The sequence below is a fragment of the Mobula hypostoma genome (assembly GCF_963921235.1).
Source record: "Mobula hypostoma chromosome 24 unlocalized genomic scaffold, sMobHyp1.1 SUPER_24_unloc_1, whole genome shotgun sequence".
Classification (NCBI taxonomy): Eukaryota; Metazoa; Chordata; class Chondrichthyes; order Myliobatiformes; family Myliobatidae; genus Mobula; species Mobula hypostoma.
In genome coordinates this window covers 112,754-131,899 of record NW_026948155.1, presented here as the reverse complement: position 1 = coordinate 131,899, position 19,146 = coordinate 112,754, and the positions used below count along the sequence as shown (strand labels likewise).

Sequence of the window (19,146 nt, the reverse complement as noted above, 5' to 3'; positions counted from 1 at the left end):
CCCGATGTTGGGGAAGTCCAGAATGAGGGGTCACAGTTTGAGGATAAAGGGGAAGCCTTTTAGGACCGACATTAGGAAAAACTTCTTCACACAAAGAGTGGTGAATCTATGGAATTCTCTGCCACAGGAAACAGTTGAGGCCAGTTCATTGGCTATATTTGAGAGGGAGTTAGATATGGCCCTTGTGGCTAAAGGGATCAGGGGGTATGGGGGGGAAGGCTGGTACAGGGTTCTGAGTTGGATGATCAGCCATGATCATACTGAATGGCGGTGCAGGCTCGAAGGCCGAATGGCCTACTCCTGCACCTATTTTCTATGTTTCTATGAGTCAGCATGGATTTACGAAGGGGAAATCGTGCTTGACTAATCTTCTGGAATTTTTTGAGGATGTAACTATGAAAATGGACAAGGGAGAGCCAGTGGATGTAGTGTACCTAGACTTTCAGAAAGCCTTTTGATAAAGTCCCACATAGGAGATTAGTGGGCAAAATTAGGGCACATGGTATTGGTAGCAGAGTACTAACACGGATTGAAAATTGGCTGGCTGACAGAAAAAAAGAGTAGCGATTAACAGGTCCCTTTCGGAATGGCAGGTGGTGACCAGTGGAGTACCGCAGGGTTCAGTGCTGGGACCGCAGCTGTTTACAATATATATTAATGATTTAGATGAGGGAATTAAAAGTAACATTAGCAAATTTGCCAATGACACAAAGCTGGGAGGCAGTGTGAAATGTGAGGAGGATGTTATGAGAATGCAGGGTGACTTGGACAGGCTGGGAGACTGGGCAGATGCATGGCAGATGCAGTTTAATGTGGATAAATGTGAGGTTATCCACTTTGGTGGTAAGAACAGGAAGGCAGATTATTATCTAAATGGAGTCAAGTTAGGAAAAGGGGAAGTACAACGAGATCTCGGTGTTCTTGTACATCAGTCACTGAAAGCAAGCATGCAAGTACAGCGTGCTGTGAAGAAAGCTAATGGCATGCTGGCCTTCATAACAAGAGGAATTGAGTACAAGAGCAAGGAGGTCCTTCTACAGCTGTACAGGGCCCTGGTGAGACCACACCTGGAGTACTGTATGCAGTTTTGGTCTTCAAATTTGAGGAAGGGCATTCTTGCTATTGTAGCGTAGGTTCACAAGGTTAATTCCCGGGATGGTGGGACTGTCATATATCGAAAGATTGGAGCGACTGGGCTTGTATACTCTGGAATTTAGAAGGCTGAGAGGGGATTTTATTGAAACATATAAGATTATTAAAGGATTGGACACGCTGGAGGCAGTAAGCATGTTCCCGCTGAAGGGTGAGTCCAGAACCACAGGCCACAGTTTAAGAATAAGGGGTAGGGCACTTAGAACGGAGTTGAGGACAAACTTTTTCACCCAGAGAGTGGTGGATATGTGGAATGCTCTGCCCCAGAAGGCTGTGGAGGCCAAGTCTCTGGATGCTTTCAAGAAAGAGATGGATAGAGCTCTTAAAGATAGTGGAATCAAAGGTAGTGGGGATAAGGCAGAAACTGGATATTGATTGTGGATGATCAGCTATGATCACAGTGAATGGTGGTGCTGGCTCGAAGGGCCGAATTGCCTACTCCTGCACCTATTGTCTATTACTCCCTCAATAGCAAGAGTGCCCTTCCTCAAATTTGGAGACCAAAACTGCACACAATACGCCAGGTGTGGTCTCACCAGAGCCCTGTACAGCTGCAGAAGGACCTCTTTGCTCCTATACTCAATTCCTCTTGTTATGAAGGCCAGCATGCCATTAATTTTCTTCAGTGCCTGCTGTACCTGCATGCTTGCTTTCAGTGACTGACGTACAGGAACACTTAGGTCTCGTTGTACTTCCCCTTTTCCTAACTTGACTCCATTTAGAAAATAATCTGCCTTCCTGTTCTTACCCCCAAAGTGGATAACCTCACATTTATCCACATTAAGCTGCATCTGCCATGCATCTGCCCACTCACCCAGCCTGTCCAAGTCACCCTGCATTCTCATAACATCCTCCTCACATTTCACACTGCCACCCTGCTTTATGTCATCTGCAAATTTGCTAATGTTACTTTTAATCCCTTCATCTAAATCATTAATGTATATTGTAAATAGCTGTGGTCCCAGCACCGAGCCTTCCGGTACCCCACTGGTCACGGCCTGCCATTCTGAAAGGGACCCGTTAATCCCTACTCTTTGTTTCCTGTCTGTCAACCAATTTTCTATCCATGTCAGTACCCTACCCCAATACCATGTGCTCTAATTTTGCCCACTAATCTCCTATGTGGGACCTTATCAAAGGCTTTCTGAAAGTCCAGGTACACTACATCTATTGGCTCTCCCTTGTCCATTTTCATAGTTACATCCTCAAATAACTCCAGAAGATTAGTCAAGCATGATTTCTCCTTCGTAAATCCATGCTGACTCAGACCGATCCTGTTAAATAGCAAGGGAGCAAATAGCATCAGCGAGGGAGATGAGGCTGAGTACAGGGCTACGATAGGAAACTTTGTCACATGGTGTGAGCAGAATTATTTGCAGCTTAATGTGAAAAAGACTAAGGAGCTGGTGGTAGACCTGAGGAGAGCTAAGGTACCGGTGACCCCTGTTTCCATCCAGGGGGTCAGTGTGGACATGGTGGAGGATTACAAATACTTGGGGATACGAATTGACAATAAACTGGACTGGTCAAAGAACACTGAGGCTGTCTACAAGAAGGGACAGAGCCGTCTCTATTTCCTGAGGAGACTGAGGTCCTTTAACATCTGCCGGATGATGCTGAGGATGTTCTACAAGTCTGTGGTGGCCAGTGCTATCATGTTTGCTGTTGTGTGCTGGGGCATCAGGCTGAGGGTAGCAGACACCAACAGAATCAACAAACTCATTCGTAAGGCCAGTGATGTTGTGGGGATGGAACTGGACTCTCTCACGGTGGTGTCTGAAAAGAGGATGCTGTCTAAGTTGCATGCCATCTTGGACAATGTCTCCCATCCACTACATAATGTACTGGGTGGGCACAGGAGTACATTCAGCCAAAGACTCATTCCACCAAGATGCCACACAGAGAGTCATAGGAAGTCATTCCTGCCTGTGGCCATCAAACTTTACAACTCCTCCCTTGGAGGGTCAGACACCCTGAGCCAATAGGCTGGTCCTGGACTTATTTAATAATTTACTGGCATAATTTACATATTACTATCCAACTATTTATGGTTCTATTACTATTTATTATTTATGGTGCAACTGTAACGAAAACCAATTTCCCCCTGGGATCAATAAAGTATGACTGTGACTATGACTAAATGTGCCGCTATTTCATCTTTTATAATTGACTCCAGCATCTTCCCCACCACAGATGTCAGGCTAAATGATCCATAGTTCCCTGTTTTCTCTCTCCCTCCTTTCTTAAAAAGTGGGAGAACATTAGCTACCCTCCAGTCCTCAGGAACTGATCCTGAATCTATAGAAGATTGGAAAATGATTACCAATGCGTCCATGATTTCTAGAGTCACTTCCTTAAGTGCTCTGGGATGCAGACAATCAGGCCCTGGGGATTTATCAGCCTTCAGTCCCATCAGTCTATCCAACACCATTTTCTGCCTAATGTGAATCTCCTTCAGTTCCTCCGTTACCCTAGGTCCTCTGGCCACTATTACATCTGGGAGATTGTCCTGTGTAGGTCTGTAGTCTAGTGTAGTTTCTGTGTTGTCTTACGTAGTCTAGTGTAGCCTTGTGTTGTCTCACTTAGTCCAGTGTAGTTTTGTGTTGTGTCATGTAGCACCATGGTCCTGGAAGAACGTTGTTTCGTTTTTACTGTGCACTGTACCAGTAGTTTATGGTCGAAATGACAACAAAAAGCAGCTTGACTTGACTTGATCGGGACTGGAAACAATACGGAAAAAAAGGTGGGGGGAGGGGAAGGAGGACAAGCTGGAAGGTGAGAGGTGAAGCCAAGTGGGAGGGGAGGGGTTTGAAGTGAGAAACCGGGATATGAAAAGGTAAAGGGTTGGAGAAGAAGGAATCTGATAGTACAGGAGAGTGTACCTTGGGAGAAAGGGAAGGAAAAGGGTCACCACGGAGAGGTAATAGGCAGGTAAGGCAAAGAGGTGAGAAGAGGAGCAGAATGGGGGGAATTGAAGAGGGAAAGGATGGAGGGAAAATTACTGGAAGTTGGAGAAGTCGCTATTCATGCCATGAGGTTGGTGGCTACCCACACATTTTCTATTACTCCATTGTGATTGACGACGTTGTAGGGTTAGAATCATAGAATCGTTACTCTACAGAAGGAAGCCATTTAGACTATTGAAGAGGTTCTACTATTAAAAGAGCAGTTCCATCTAAGTACCACCAGCTAATTTCCTCACACAGATTTTGGTCACATGCAACCAATCCCTCTTCTACATGAAATTTACCTTTACCTTTTCATCTCCCAGCTTCTGACTTCAAACCCCCTCCCCACCCATCTGGCTGACTCTGGTCCTATACTTGGAATTCAGTAAGTTGAAAGGGGAATGTCATTCAAACATCCTGGTATTGAAAGACAAGGACAGAATGGATGTGGGGGTGGGTGGCAGGGAATATTTATTAAAAGACTAGAATAGAGTGGATGTGGGGGGGGGGCGGGTTATTGAAAGATTAGGACAGTGTAGATGTGGAGGGCAGGTTATTGAAAGACTGGGACAGAGTGGATTTGTGGGGGCGGGGGGCGGGTTATTGAAAGACTAGGACAAAGTAGATGTGGTTTGGGTATATTCCCAGTATAGGACCAGAGTCAGCAACTGCTCCTTGAACATTAATTTGTAAGGGGAAACGTGGAGAAATGGGACAACAGAACTACTCCTTCCCCTGCCCCCACCTTCTTCGTGTGGCTGTTTCCTGATGCAAAATCTTGGCCTGAAATGTTGACTGTTTACTCTTTTCCATAGATGCTGCCTGGCCTGCTGGGTTCCTCCAGCACTTTGTGTGTGTTGCTTGGATTTCCAGCATCTGCTGATTTTCTCTGGTTTGTGAAGATCAAAGGCATGGTGGTAATTACTCTGTGTCACCTGCTAGTGATTTAGGAGGATGGAGCAAATAAATATATGAGTGCAGAACTGGTGGAGCCAGGAAGGATTCATTTGTATAGACTACTGGGATCTCTTCAAAGGTAAAGGTAAATTTCATATAGAAGAGGGATGGGTTGCATATCAGCAACATGTGGGGAAATTAGCTGGTGGTACTTAGATGTGTATGGCAAGGGGTGAGACCCAAATTAGTCACGTTAGATGAGAAAATAGAAATATACATGAAAGAGAATCTGTAGGCATGTTAGGGAGCGCAGACGATTTGATAGTTTGAACTACAATGCATAAGCCTATCACAAACAAGAGAAGTTCTACAGATGCTGGAAATCCAAGCAACACACTCAAAAAGGTGGGGGAACTCAAGAGGCCAGGCAGCATCTAAGGAAAAGAGTACATTCGATCTGTCGGCAGTATTGATGAAAATAAAAGCTGAGGAGTAGATTTAAAAGGTTGGGGAGCGGAGGGAGAAACACAAGGTGAGAGGTGAAACCTGAATGGGGAGGGATGAAGTACAGAGCTGGGAAGTTGATATGGTAAAAGAGATGTGGGGAAATCAATAAACAGTTGACATTTCGGGCCAAGACCCCTCATAGGACTTTTGCTCTTAAGGACATAATGAAAATGTATGTAATAATTATTTTTACCGTCAAATAAAGCAGTGACCGAATACTTTTTAAAACCGGAGAGTAGCAAGATATTTTCACAGGAAATGTCTCCCATTACTCGGCTCCAGCTACACAGTTGCAAGAACACATGATGTTGTGTTGACCTTTTAATCTACTCCATTATCAGCCTAACCCTTCCCTCCTAAGTAGCCCATAGCTCTCCATCTTTATTTCAGACTGGGAGATCGTTTCGCTGAACAGCTATGCTCTGTCTGCCAGAGAAAGCAGGATCTCCCAGTGGCCACACATTTTAATTCCACATCCCATTCCCATTCTGATATGTCTATCCACAGCGTTCCCTACTGTAAACATAGAAACATAGAAAATAGGTGCAGGAGTAGGTCATTCGGCCCTTCGAGCCTGCACCGCCATTTATTATGATCATGGCTGATCATCCAACTCAGAACCCTGCACCAGCCTTCCCTCCATACCCCCTGATCCCCCAGCCACAAGGGCCATATCTAACTCCCTCTTAAATATAGCCAATGAACTGGCCTCAACTGTTTCCTGTGGCAGAGAATTCCACATATTCACCACTCTCTGTGTGAAGAAGTTTTTCCTAATCTCAGTCCTAAAAGGCTTCCCCTTTATCCTCAAACTGTGACCCCTCGTTCAGGACTTCCCCAACATCGGGAACAATCTTCCTGCATCTAGCCTGTCCAATCCCTAGACCAAAACTGCACACAATACTCCAGGTGTGGTCTCACCAAGGCCTTGTACAACTACAGTAGTAACTCCCTGCTCCTGTACTCGAATCTTCTTGCTATAAATGCCAGCATACCATTCGCCTTTTTCACTGCCTGCTGTACCTGCATGCCCACTTTCAATGACTGGTGTATAATGACACCCAGGTCTCGTTGCACCTCCCCTTTTCCTAATCGGCCACCATTCAGATAATAATCTGTTTTCCTATTTTTGCCACCAAAGTGGATAACTTCACATTTATCCAGATTAAATTGCATCTGCCATGAATTTGTCCACTCACCCAACCTATCCAAGTCACCCTGCATTCTCTTAGCATCCTCCTCACAGTTAACACTGCCGCCCAGCTTCGTGTCATCCGCAAACTTGGAGATGCTGCATTTAATTCCCTCATCCAAGTCATTAATATATATTGTAAACAACTGGGGTCCCAGCACTGAGCCTTGCAGTACCCCACTAGTCACTGCCTGCCATTCTGAAAAGGTCCCGTTTATTCCCACTCTTTGCTTCCTGTCTGCTAACCAATTCTCTATCCACATCAATACCTTACCCCCAATACCGTGTGCTTTAAATTTGCACACTAATCTCCTGTGGGACCTTGTCAAAAGCCTTTTGAAAATCCAAATATACCACATCCACTGGTTCTCCCCTATCCACTCTACTAGTCACATCCTCAAAAAATTCTGTGAGATTCGTCAGACATGATTTTCCTTTCACAAATCCATGCTGACTTTGTCTGATGATTTCACTGCTTTCCAAATGTGCTGTTATCACATCTTTGATAACTGACTCCAGCAGTTTCCCCACAACTGACGTTAGGCTAATCGGTCTATAATTCCCCGGTTTCTCTCTCCTTCCTTTTTTAAAAAGTGGGGTTACATTAGCCACCCTCCAATCCTCAGGAACTAGTCCAGAACCTAATGACTTTTGAAAAATTATCACTAATGCATCCACTATTTCTTGGGCTATTTCCTTAAGCACTGTGGGATGCAGACCATCTGGCCCTGGGGATTTATCTGCCTTTAATCCCTTCAATTTACCTAACACCACTTTCCTACTAACGTGTACTTCGCTCAGTTCCTCCATCTCACTGGACCCTCTGTCCCCTATTATTTCTGGAAGATTATTTATGTCCTCCTTAGTGAAGACAGAACCAAAGTAATTATTCAATTGGTCTGCCATGTCATTGCTCCCCATAATCAATTCACCTGTTTCTGTCTGTAGGGGCCCTGCATTTGTCTTTACTAGTCTTTTCCTTTTTACATATCTATAAAAGCTTTTACAGTTTTTATGTTCCCTGCCAGTTTTCTCTCATAATCTTTTTTTCCCCTTCCTAATTAAGCCCTTTGTCTTCCTCTGCTGAACTCTGAATTTCTCCCAGTCCTCAGGTGAGCCACTTTCTCTGGCTAATTTGTATGCTTCTTCTTTGGAATTGATACTATCCCTAATTTCTCTTGTCAGCCATGGGTGCACTACCTTCCTTGATTTATTCTTTTGCCAAACTGGGATGAACAATTGTTGTAGTTCATCCATGCAATCTTTAAATGCTTGCCATTGCATATCCACCGTCAATCCTTTAAGTGTCATTTGCCAGTCTATCTCAGCTAATTCACGTCTCGTACCTTCAAGGTTACCCCTCTTTAAGTTCAGAACCTTTGTTTCTGAATTAACTATGTCACTCTCCATCTTAATGAAGAATTCCACCATATTATGGTCACTCTTACCCAAGGGGCCTCTCACGACAAGATTGTTAATTAACCCTTCCTCATTGCTCAAAACCCAGTCTAGAATAGCCTGCTCTCTAGTTGGTTCCTCGACATGTTGGTTCAAAAAACCATCCCGCATACATTCCAAGAAATCCTCTTCCTTAGCACCTTTACCAATTTGGTTCACCCAATCTACATGTAGATTGAAGTCACCCATTATAACTGCTGTTCCTTTATTGCACGCATTTCTAATTTCCTGTTTAATACCATCCCCGACCTCACTACTACTATTAGGTGGCCTGTACACAACTCCCACCAGCGTTTTCTGCCCCTTAGTGTTATGCAGCTCTACCCATATCGATTCCACATCTTCCCGGCTTATGTCCTTCCTTTCTATTGCGTTAATCTCATCTTTAACCAGCAACGCCACCCCACCTCCTTTTCTTTCATGTCTATCCCTCTAGAATATTGAATATCCCTGAACGTTGAGCTCCCATCCTTGGTCACCCTGGAGCCATGTCTCTGTGATCCCAACTATATCATAATGATTAATAACAATCTGCACTTTCAATTCATCCACCTTGTTACGAATGCTCCTTGCATTGACACACAAAGCCTTCAGGCGCTCTTTTACAACTCTCTTAGCCCTTATACAATTATGTTGAAAAGTGGCCCTTTTTGATGCTTGCCCTGGATTTGTCAGCCTGCCACTTTTACTTTTCTCCTTACTACTTTTTGCTTCTACCCTCACTTTACACCCCTCTGTCTCTCTGCACTGAAGATGAAGCCACACTCAGGTTGGAGGAACAACACCTTATATTCCGTCTTGGTAGCCTCCAACCTGATGGCATGAACATTGACTTCTCTAAGTTCCACTAATGCCCCACCTTCCCCTCGCACCCCATCCGTTATTTATTTACACACACACACACACACACTCTTTTTCTCTCTCTCCTTTTTCTCCCTCTGTCCCTTTCATTATACCCCTTGCCCATCCTCTGGGCTTCCCCCTCCCCCTTTCCTTCTCCCTAGGCCTCCTGTCCCATGATCCTCTCATATCCCCTTTGCTAATCACCTGTCCAGCTCTTGGCTCCATCTCTCCCCCTTCTGTCTTCTCCTGTCATTTTGGATCTCCCCCGCCCCCTCCCATTTTCAAATCTCTTACTAGCTCTTCCTTCAGTTAGTCCTGACGTAGGGTCTCGGCCCGAAACGTTGACTGTACCTCTTCCTAGAGATGCTGCCTGGCCTGCTGCGTTCACCAGCAACTGTTATGTGTGTTGCTTCAAATTCCAGCATCTGCAGATTTCCTCGTGTTTGATGTTGAATGATATGTTTTGAAATCCATGCATACCTGGTTTATACATCAATATTTGGGTAGTAAATGGTTGCAATAACAACACTTTTTTAAAATGATGCTGTTTTTCAATTTACTTTTTAAAAGATTAATGTTAATCATTTTTGAACAGGTTTCCTAAAGAGCACATTTATTTCAGTCTGTCTCTGTGACATTTTTATTAACAGTAAAACAATCAATATACTTAAATAAGCAAAAGGACTCATCTTTTTTCCTTAAAAAAGTCCATAATTAATGTTAGTAATTTAATAAATCAGTTATAATCTCTGCTGAAAATTACCATGGTAGGTATTTTTTTTTAAAAAGATGATTGCCAATTAGGGCACAGTCTCCAAAAGTTCACCAACCTGACCGTAGAATATCAGCATACCCCTCCCTCATCAATTCCTTCTACCTGGTAAATATTGATCTACATCTACAGTATTATTAATGATCCCACCCACTCCTTCTGGCTCCCTCCCTCATCCTTGAGTGAATCTAACTATCCTCTTGTTCCTAATATTCATTAAAATAGTTTAGACCATAGAAAATAGAACAATACAGCACAATATGTTCCCTTCAGACCATGATGTTGTGTTGACCTTTTAACCTACTCCATTATCAACCTAACCCTTCCCTCCTAAGTAGCCCATAGCTCTCCATCTTTATCTCATTCACGTACCTAAGAGTCTCTTAAATGTCCTCAACGTATCTGCCTCCACCAACACCCACAGCAGTGCATTCCAGGCATTTACCACTCTGTGAGATAAAAAGCTAGCTCTGATAGTTCCCTTAAACTTTCCTCCACTCTCCTTAAATGGATGTCATCTGGCATTAGTCATTGTTGCCCGAGGAAAAAGGCACTAACAGACCATCCTATCAATGCCTCTAATAATCTTATACACCTCTATCAAGTCACCACTCATCCTCCTTCACTCTAAACAGAAAAGCCCCAGTTCACTCAACCTATCTTCATAATACATGCTCTCTAATCCAGGCAGCATCCTGGTAAATCTCCTCTATCCCATCTCTAAATATACTTCCTATTACGAAGCAACCAGAATTAACTGAACACAATACTCCAAGTATGGTACAAACAGAGGTGATGCAATATTACTTTGCAGTTCTTGAACTCCACCTTAGGGATCTCCTTATTCTTACTTGTCAAAGACTTTACATGGTTCCTTTTAGGTCTCCTAATTCCTTAAATTCTTTTTCATTTCTTTTGTGTTGCTCAACGGCCTTGGATGGGTTCAGCTTTGCAACCTTTTCATACATTTCTTTCTGATCAAACTTAAAAATTCATCTTATCCTTCAACCTTAGCTATTCATAAATTTCATCCTTCACAGCAACAGCTAGCTCTGAACAGCTTGTCAATTGCCTTTTAAAAGACTCTCATATGTAGATTTGCCCTCAAACAGCCACCTCCAGCCTACTTCCTGCCGTTCCTGTCTAAAATTTTTAAAATTACCCCTCCCTCAATTTAGCACTTTCATCCAAGAACTAATCTTATCCTTAGCCATAACTTAAAACTTACAGAAATGGTCCCGCAGTTAAGTATCCATCATTGGCCAAACTTATTCCCAAACACAAGGTCTAGTATGTCCATCCTAGCTGGACTATATGCATATGGGTTCAAGAATTCCTCCTGGATGAACCCAACAAATTCTGTCTATTTTTAAGCCACTGACACCCCCAGTTAATATTGGGGAAGCCAAAAAAAAACTTAGTTCAACAATTCTTTGTTCCAATATCTTTCTCTGAAAGGGCAGCATTTTGTCACTTTTGGCTCTGATTTACTATTAAGTGAACAGTCGCAAGGCTGCAGGACTGGACGGCATCACAGGGCGGATACTCAGGATGTGCGCAGTGCAACTGGTAGGCGTGTTTACAGACATTTTTAATCACTCCCTCTCCCAGTGTAGATAACATCCACCATTGTCCCCATACCTAAAAAGACCAAGTTAGCCTGTCTGTACAACTGGCGTCCTGTCGCACTCACCTCAATAATCACTGAATATTTGAGAGGCTGGTCAAGGACTACATCTGCAGCTTGCTACCACACACACTGGACCCCCTACAGTTTGGCTATGGACACAACAGATCGACAGATAACACAATAGCCACAGCTGTACACACCGTCCTTACACATTTGGACAGGAGAGATGCTTATGTGAGAATGCTGTTCTTGGACTACAGTTCGGCATTCAACACCATAATTCCCTCCAGGCTCAACAAGAAGCTGAGAGACCTCAGCCTTCACCCTGCCTTGTGCATCTGGATCCTGGACTTCCTGTCAGATCGCTGGCAAGGTGGTGGGTTCCCTCACCTCCAACCCTCTGATCCTCAACACAGGTGCCCCACAGGGCTGTGTCCCTAGCCACCCCCTTTACTCTCCGTAATCCCATGATTGTGTCGCCACCCATAGCTCCAATCTCCTAATTAAATTTGCTGATGATACTATATTGATTGGCCTTATCTCAAACTATAACGGGTGGCCTATAGGGAAGAAGTCATCACCCTGACACAGTGGCATCAAGAAAACAACCTCTCCCTCAATGTCGCAAAATACAAAGGAGCTGGTTGTGGATTACAGGAGGAATGGAGACAGGCTAGCCCCTATTGACATCAATGGATCTGGGGTTGAGAGGGTAAACAGCATTAAGTTCCTCGGCATAAACATCACCACCAAGGAGCTCACGTGGTCTGTACATACCGGCTGTGTGATGAAAAAGGCACAACAGCGCCTCCTTCACCTCAGACGGTTGAAGTAGTTTGGTATAGGCCCCTAAATCCTAAGAGCTTTCTACGGGGGTACAATTGAGAGCATCCTGACTGGCTGTATCACTGCCTGGTATGGGAACTGTACTTCCCTCAATCACAGGATTCTACAGAGAGCGGTACAGACAGACCAGCACATCTGTCGATGTGAACTTCCCACTATTCAGGACACTTACAAAGACAGGTGTGTAAAAAGGGACCAAAGAACCATTGAGGACCAGAGTCACCCGAACCACAAACTGTTCCAGCTACTACCATCCAGGAAATGGTACCGCAGCATAAAGGCCAGGACCAACAGGCTCCGGGACAGCTTCTTCCACCAGATCATCACGCTGATTAATTCATGCTAATACAATTGTATTTCTATGTTATATTGACCGTCCTGTTGTACATACTATTTAATATAAATTACTATAAATTGTACATTGCAAAATAGACAGATACGTAACATAAAGATTTTTACTCCTCATGTATATGAAGTATGTAAGAAATAAAGTCAATTCAAGACCTACTCCACCAGGTTCAGGAGCAGTTACTCAACCAACAGACTCTTGAACCAGAGGGAATAACTTCACTCATCCCATCACTGAACTGTTCCCACAACCTATGGGCTCACTTTCAAGGACTCTTCATCTTATGTCCTCAATATTCATTACTTTTTTTTTGTATTTGCAGTTTGTTGTCTTTTATCCGTACTTTTGGGGCAGTCCTTCACTGATTCTTTTGCGTTTCTTTGTATTTACTGTGAATGCCCACAAGTAAATAAATTTCAGGGTTATGTACGGTGATATAATGTACTTTGGTAATAAGTTTACTTTGAACTTTTTGATCACCGAGCTTTGAAAAGCGGGTGTTGTAACTAGTGTAGAATGTTATCAACGTTTACAAAACAATCTTAATCAGCTTTGTAAGTGGGCTAAGGATTGGCAGATGGCTTTTGATTTGAATAAGTATGAGGTACTGCATTTTGGGAAGTCAAAACAGGGTAGGACTTGAACTGTGAATGTCTGGGCCCTGAAAATTGTTATGAAACAGAGGGACCTAGGAGTACAAGTTCATAACTTTCTGAAAGCAGTGTCAAAGGTATTCATACATGGTAGCCTTCATCAGTCAAGCCATTGAGTACAGGAGTTGAGACACTGTGTTGCAGTTGTACAAGATGTTGGTGAGGTCACACTTGAAGTATCTAAATAGCTTTGGTTGTGGTATTTGAAAGAAGTTTATTAGGAGGTTGTTTGGACTTGAGTACCGGAGTTGTGGCGTTGTGTGGCAGTCTAGGTCTTTATTGGAGCATAGATTTATGGGTGACCTTATGGTATGAAATCACATGGAGCATAGACAAGGGAACGCGCATAGTCTTTTTTCCCCCCAGGGACAGGGAATGAAAATCAAATGGCACATGATTAAGATGAGAGATGAAAGATTTAAGAGAGATCGAAGTGACAACTTCACAAAGTGAATGACACGTATATGGAATGATCTGCTAAAGGAAATGGCTGAGGCAAGTACAATAACAACATTCAAAAGACTTGTTCAGGGGCCTTTCCTTTCAATCATCACTATGACTTCCAAACTACAGGATCTTTTATGGTCCAGCTAACAACAGGAATAAGCTTAGTTTAATAAGATCATAAGGTATAAGAGCAGAATTAAGCCATTTGGCTCATCGTCTGCTCTGCCATTTCATCATGGCTATCTAATTTTCCTCTCAGCCCCAGTATCCTGCCTTCTCCTTGTGTCCCTTTATGCCTTGAACAATCAAAAATCTATCAACCGCTGCCTTAAATATACATAAAAGCTTGAAAGAATTCCAGAATATTCACCGCTCTCTGGCTGAAGAACTTTCTCCTCATCTCCATACTAAAAGATGCCCCTCTATTCTGAGGCTGTGTCCTCTGGTCTTAGACTCTCCCACCACAGGAAACATCCTCTCCCTATTCACTCTTTCAAGGCCTTTCTAAAGATAGGCCTCATTCTAAAGATAATTCCTCCAGCAGTGCAGTGAATCTCAAGAGTAATAAAGCAGCCCTCCCTTCCAACCATGGAGATGCTCCCTCCCATTGATACCGTGGTTATGGAGGCACTCCATCTCAATCATTCACCCCAGTAATGGAGGCACTTCTGTGCCCCCCCCCACCACAGTCAAATGCCCTTGTGGTACACTCAGAACTGTTCCTCTGATGATGCCAGGTGCCCTGAGTACTACGAGGATTCACAAAAATTCACTTCATTTTTAAAAAAAATGTAAAGTACTTAGTCCTGACGAAGGGTCTCGGCCTGAAACGTCGACTGTACCTCTTCCTATAGATGCTGCCTGGCCTGCTGCGTTCACCAGCAACTTTGATGTGTGTTGCTTGAATTTCCAGCATCTGCAGAATTCCTGTTGTTAGAAGCAGATAAGAGGAGGTTTGCTGAACTGATACTCAAAATGGACCACATCTTCACAGCTAGGCTTGTAGCTCTTTTAATTCAGCTGAGTAAAAAAGAAAATGAATTGACATATACAAGAGTCTAAACAGAGAAGATGATAAAGAAGAGTTTCTACAGGTGCTGGAAATCCAGAACAACACAAACAAAATGTTGGAGGAACTTAGCACGTCAGGAAGCAACTGTGGAAGGGAATATACCATTGATATTTCAGTAAACATGCCCTCTCAGTAGATTCCAGCCTATAAAATTCACTTTCTTAAAGAATAGCAGAAACAGAATCTTTAAAATATTTTTAAGGCAGAAGCAGTTGTATTCTGAAGTTAGTGGGTGAAAAGTTACTAAGATTAGCCGCAGTCTTAACAAATGTTTAAGCAGGCTTAAGGAGCTAAGTGGCCTGCTCCAACTTGGATTTTGAGAGTGTCCGAATCTCTTTCGCTGAAAACCACAATTTCAAGGAAACATTACTCATCAGCATTGACAACCAGATAATGGAATAAGTAAATATTCTGCTGAAATGTTAATTTGTATCTACGCATTTTTCTCCAAAGTTTCAATATACAGGCTTTAATCACAGGAGTTCAATCAATATTTGCCTTGTGCTTAGCTTGCTTTATTAATTACACAGAACAATTTGTTTTCTGAATATGCAGTTGCTTTGCACCCAAGCTTTCGATATACAAGTCTCTGAGGGACAAGGTGCAATAATGTGCAGAAATATATAATTGTCTAAATGGACAAAATGGCAAAACATCTCCAAAGTAACATGTTCAAAATGCTGGAGGAACTCAGCATGTATGGAGAGGAATAGAGTTTACGTTTTAGGCTGAGACACTTCATCAGGACAGGAAAGAAAGGGGGGAAGAAGCCAGAATGAGTAGGGGGAGGGGAATAGAAGAAGCTAGGAGGTGATAGCTGAAGCCAGGTAGGTGGAGGGAGGGAGGATGGAGTGAGAAGCTGGGAGGTGATGGATGGAAAAGGGCTGGAGGAGGAATCTGATAGGAGAGAAGAGTGGAACCATAGCAGAAAGAGAAGGTTGAGGGGCACCTAAGGGAGAGGGTGATAGGCAGGTGACTAGAACAAATTAAAGTAAGGCAAGGACAAGCACAGAGGCCATTGTCACAGCGGCCTTCAGTTGAGTGGTCAGATTAAGAGTGGAAATCATTCAGGTTTTAGCTCTTTGAGGCTTCAGTGAGAAAAGGCAAAAAAAAGCTGGAGATAGAGCAACACTCACAACACACTGGAGGAACTCAGCAGGTCGGGCAGCATCGACGTTTTGGGCCGGAACCCTTCGTCAGGACTGAAGAGGGAAGGGGCAGAGGCCCTATAAAGAAGGTGGGGGGAGGGTGGGAAGGAGAAGGCTGGTAGGTGCCAGGTGAAAAACCAGTAAGGGGAAAGATAAAGGGGTGGGAGAGGGGAAGCAGGGAGGGGATAGGCAGGAAAGGTGAAGAAGGAATAGGGGAAAACACAATGGGTAGTAGAAGGAGGCGGAACCATGAGGGAGATGATAGGCAGCTGGGGGAGGGGGCAGAATGATATAGGGATAGGGGAAGGGAGGGGGAGGGAATTACCGGAAGTTGGAGAATTCTATGTTCATACCAAGGGGCTGGAGACTACCTAGACGGTATATGAGGTGTTGCTCCTCCAACCTGAGTTTAGCCTCATGTGTTTACATAGCTGCAGATAGAGTTCCACCCACCCTGCAATTTTTTGTTCTTCCTTCTTTAGGAGTTGGAGCTAGAACTGGCTGAACTCTGGATTACGTTGAAGGCTGATGGGGTGATAGACAGGACATATAGAGAGGTGCAGGACACAAGAAACTGGGTGACAGTCAGGAAGAGGAAAGCGGTTAAACAGCCAGTGCAGAGTATCCCTGTGGCCATCACCCTCAACAACAGGTATACCACTTTGGATACAGTGGGGGGGGGGGGGGGCGGGAGAAATGACCTAGCAGAGAAAAGTCACAGCGGTCAGGTCAGGTCTCTGGCACTGAGTCTGATTCTACAACTCAGAAGAAAAGGGGGGAGAAGAGGCGAGCTGTGCTGATAGGGGATTTGTTAGGGGAACAGAAAGAAGATTCTGTGAGTGAGGAGAAGATGGCGGCGCGACGCAGCACGCGCGGCCTCTGTGGTGAATGATATCTGTTATCTGTCAAGTAGGGAACCGTGCACAATTCTGATTTGATGGAGACAGACGTGAGAGTACGGAGGAACATCTGGAGAAACTTCTGAAATGCCCGTTTTGCTGCTGCTGCTACTGTGTGGTAACCGGAATCTCCGGAGCAGAAGGCCCCGAATCCTCAGCTTTGCTTGTTTCGGCAGCCGGGGCTAGGTCGAAGGCGCTCGGCAGAGGATGGCACTCGGGAGGCGGTATCGGAGGGGCTGGTCGGAGGCTCGAAGTTTTCGGATGGACGGACTCAGTGTCGGCTGTGGTCAGTTGCTTCCAAGGCATCAGCAGTTGTTGGTGCCTTGGAGGTTTATGGTAGAGAGTTTCTCCCTTTGCCGCCTGCTATCGGGGACTCGGGAGTCGATCGACGAGGGACTTTGAAACTTTTTTTTTACCGTGCCCATGGTCTGCTCTTCATCAAATTATGGTATTGTTCACTGCTGTAACTATATGTTACAATTATGTGGTTCTGTCAGTGTTAGTCTTTGGTTTGTCCTGTTTTCTGTGATATCGCTCTGGAGGAATATTGTATCATTTTTTAATGCATGTATGCATTTCTAAATGACAATAAAGAGGACTGAGTGTTCTCATAATCTAAGAATGAGATTCCTAGCTGGTATGGTGCCTCCTGGGTACCAGGGAATGGGACATCTCAGACTGAGTTTTCAGCATTCTTAAGTGATCAGCCAGAGGCCGTGGTCCATGTAGGTACCAATGACATAGGTAGGAAGAGTGACGAGGTTCTGCAAAGAGAGTTCAGGGAGTTAGGTGCTAAGTTAAATGGCAGGACCTCCAGGGTTGAGATGTCAGGACTGCTCACCATGCCACGTGCTAGTGAGGCCAAAAATACAATGATTATACAGTTTAATATGAGGCTAAAGAGTTGGTGTAGCAGGAAGAGCATAGGTCTTTTGGATCATTGGGCACTCTTCCAGGGAATGTGGAATCTGTGCAGAAGATTCATTTTGCACCTGAACTGCAAGAGGACTAATATCCTGGAGGGAAGGTTTATGAGTGTTGCATTGTGGGATTTAAAGTAGAGTTGCATGGGCATTGGAACCAGATTGCCAGAACATTTGGTGGAGAGGATGTGAAAACAGATGTTTGGTAAGACCTCAGACAAAATCAGGAATAAAAAGGTTGAGCATGGAGCGACTAGTCTCCTGCACTGCACATATTTTAATGCAAGAAGTATTGTAGGGAAGGCAGATGAGCTCAGAGCATGGACCAACACATGGAATTATGATATTGTAGCCATTAGTGAGACTTGGTTGCAGGAGACGTAGGACTGGCAGCTCAATTTTCCAGAGTTCCATTGATTTAGATGCAATGGAGTGAGAGACATTAAAGGAGGAGGAGTGGCGTTATTAGTCAGGGAGAATGTCACAGCAGCGCTTAGTCAGGGCAGACTGGAGAACTCGACCAGTGAGGCATTATGGGTGGAACTAGAAAAAAGAAAGGTATGACCACCTTAATGAGGCTATAATACAAACCACACAACAGTCCTAAGGGTTTAGAGCAACAAATATGTAGAGAGAATGCAGAATGCAACAAGAAACATAAGGTTGTTAGAGTAAGTGATTTTAACTTTCCTTATATTGACTGAGACTCCCAAACTGTAAAAGGACTTGAGTTTGTCAAGTGAGTTCAGAAAAGTCTCCTTAATCAGTATGTAGAAGTACCAATGAGAGTGTGTGCAAATCTTGATCTGCGATTAAAGAATGAGACACGGTAGGTGACAGAGGTTTGTTCAGAAGAACACTTTGCATTCGTGATCAGTTAGTTTCAAAGTAAATATGCAAAAAGATATGACTGGTCTGCGAGTTGAGGTTCTAAATTGGAGAAAGGCCAATTTCGATGGCATCAGAAAGGATCTAGCAAGTGTGGATTGGAACAGGCTTTTTTCTGGCAAAGGTGTACTTGGTAAATGGAAGGTCTCCTGGGTACCAGGGACTGGGACATCTCAGATTGAGATCCACAACCCTCCGTGTGAAAAAGTTTTTCCTCAACTCCGTTCTAAATGGTCTACCCCTTATTCTTAAACTGTGGCCTCTGGTTCTGGACTCCCCCAACGTCGGGAACATGTTTCTTGCCTCTAGCGTGTCCAATCCCTTAACAGTCTTATATGTTTCAATCAGATCCCCTCTCATCCTTCTAAGCTCCAGTGTATACAAGCCCAGTTGCTCCAACCTTTCAAAATATGACATTCCCACTATCCCAGGAATTAACCCAGTGAACCTACGCTGCACTTCCTCCATAGCAAGAATGACCTTCCTCAAATTTAGAGACCAAAACTGCACACAATACTCCAG

The 19,146-nt window shown here is 44.0% G+C and overlaps 1 protein-coding gene across 6 annotated transcripts in view; it reads right to left on the bottom strand.

The window, feature by feature from the left end:
- LOC134341308 (N-acetyllactosaminide beta-1,3-N-acetylglucosaminyltransferase 3-like) overlaps nt 1-19,146 on the bottom strand; it is a 74,654-nt gene that overhangs the window by 18,330 nt on the left and 37,178 nt on the right. For 3 of the 6 annotated variants that reach the window (XM_063039187.1, XM_063039186.1, XM_063039189.1), the window contains one exon: nt 14,495-14,621. The exons of 2 other annotated variants lie outside the window; for them this stretch is intronic. The gene's annotated coding sequence lies outside the window, so the exon portion shown is untranslated. Of the gene's footprint in view, nt 1-9,291; nt 9,341-14,494; nt 14,622-19,146 lie in introns of those variants that run through there. One more of the 6 variants, XM_063039191.1, reaches the window with a different exon arrangement.